The sequence below is a fragment of the Aplysia californica genome, unplaced genomic scaffold (genome assembly GCF_000002075.1).
Source record: "Aplysia californica isolate F4 #8 unplaced genomic scaffold, AplCal3.0 scaffold00144, whole genome shotgun sequence".
Lineage (NCBI taxonomy): Eukaryota > Metazoa > Mollusca > Gastropoda > Aplysiida > Aplysiidae > Aplysia > Aplysia californica.
This window is the reverse complement of record NW_004797414.1, coordinates 381,017-382,745: the sequence shown is the minus strand read 5'-3', so window position 1 is coordinate 382,745 and position 1,729 is coordinate 381,017. Positions and strand designations below refer to the sequence as shown.

The window sequence follows — 1,729 nt, the reverse complement described above, 5'->3', positions numbered from 1 at the left end:
CATCATCATCATCATCATCATCATCATCATCATCATCATCATCATCATCATCAACATCATCATCATCATCATCATCAATTTGTCTTTGATTTCCTCCGGCTAAATCTGTGTTACACAGAGCGAGAGAAGTCAGACCCCACCCCAGCCGGCCTCATGATCACGGAAAAGAAGAAAGGCATGGGTCTCCGGTGTGTTCAGGTCACGCTGGTCATCATCAACAGCCTGTTTGCGGTGAGTGTTCATTCATTCATTCATTCATTCATTCATTCATTCATTCATTCATTCATTCATTCATTCATTCATTCATTCATTCATTCATTGACTTTCTTGACTGGATTTCAAACAGAAACTCGAGTTCTTCACTAACCTAGAGAACTGCACGTGCCTAGCTGTGCATAATAATATTCTTAATTCTTTCTTTTCTTTTTTTTTTTGGTAAGTGTTTTACAACTCTCGCAACTGCATAAGGTCATATTATGAGCGTGTGGGACACATTAATAAAGATTTTTAGTTGGTAGGAAATTTTGAATTTTGCCCTGGTGGCGGCCGAAACGTACGCCCAACTTTTATCGATTTTGGACCACCAATGGATCTTAAATGTGCGCAACTTGCACACGAGATCTTCGAGATATTTCGCCCTTGTCCGAGAAGACTAGGTGTAGATCTTTCCTACCATAAGATCAGGGGTGTGGCTGTTCTCGTGTGGTTTGTACTAACTCTTTCCTATGAGATATATAGAAATATATTATATAGATATAATAAGAAAGAGCCAAGGAGTAGCTGTGCAGTAGAAAGGCTGCAGTTTGCTAATTCTAAGTCTATTCTGATACTACACTTTCTATTTCACTTTACTTTGCTTTACTTTTATATGCCGCTTACACCCTTTCGGGTGTCGCGGGAAGAAAGAGACGTCTCTCTACCACCAGCCGGAGAGCTTGGGTCAGGGGGATGCCAGGAGGTGTTAGTGTTTTCCTGACTCATCTAGCCAGGTCTTTCTCGGTCGCCATCCAGCCTTGTTGCCTGAATTTTTTTTATGTAGGCACGTTGTGCTGGATGGTATGTTGGTAATCGCATGAGGTGTCCGAACCATTTGATTCTTTGGTGTTGGATGTGATGCATGACATCATTTGCGCCCACCATTTCTCCTACTACTGTGTTTCTAATTTTGTCTCGCATGGTCTTGTTTACTGCTTTTCTAAGACATCGCATTTCACATGTTGTAATTCTTTACTCCAATGTCTTGTTCGTGGTCCATGTGTAGCATTGATAGGTGAGTGGAGCGTGTTGGGATGAATTTATTGTTGATCATTTTAAGTTTTGTTGTAATGGAGATGCTAGGATGTTTCAGTGAAGGAGCAAGCTGGTAACTAACATTATAGTTCTATGTACGTTCGTAGTCTTTTTAGCACATTTTTTTTCTAAACATTTTATAGCCTTAACATCCGTAGTTATAAAATGTCTAGAAAAAATTGTGCTAAAAAGACTACCAACGTACATAGAACCCACCCAGGGCCCTCTACAATTCGCATATCGTCACGGGAGAAGTGTGGAAGACGCCATTCTACTGTTTCTTGACAACAGATTATTATAGACACTTAGACAAGCCAAAAACATACTGTAGGATCCAGTTTGTTGATTTTTCGTCAGCCTTTAATACTATCCAGCCAGCTATAATTTTTAAGAAATTAGAAAACATAGGTGTTAACGTCAATTTAATATCATGGATAGG

The 1,729-nt window shown here is 39.8% G+C and overlaps 1 long non-coding RNA gene across 1 annotated transcript in view; it reads left to right on the top strand.

Annotated features, from left to right (window-relative positions):
* Window positions 1-1,729, top strand: part of LOC106011592 — a 6,336-nt gene that overhangs the window by 2,191 nt on the left and 2,416 nt on the right. Inside the window, exon 2 of the long non-coding RNA XR_001184780.2 lies at window positions 119-231. This is a non-coding gene — a long non-coding RNA (uncharacterized LOC106011592). The remainder of the gene's footprint in view (window positions 1-118; window positions 232-1,729) is intronic.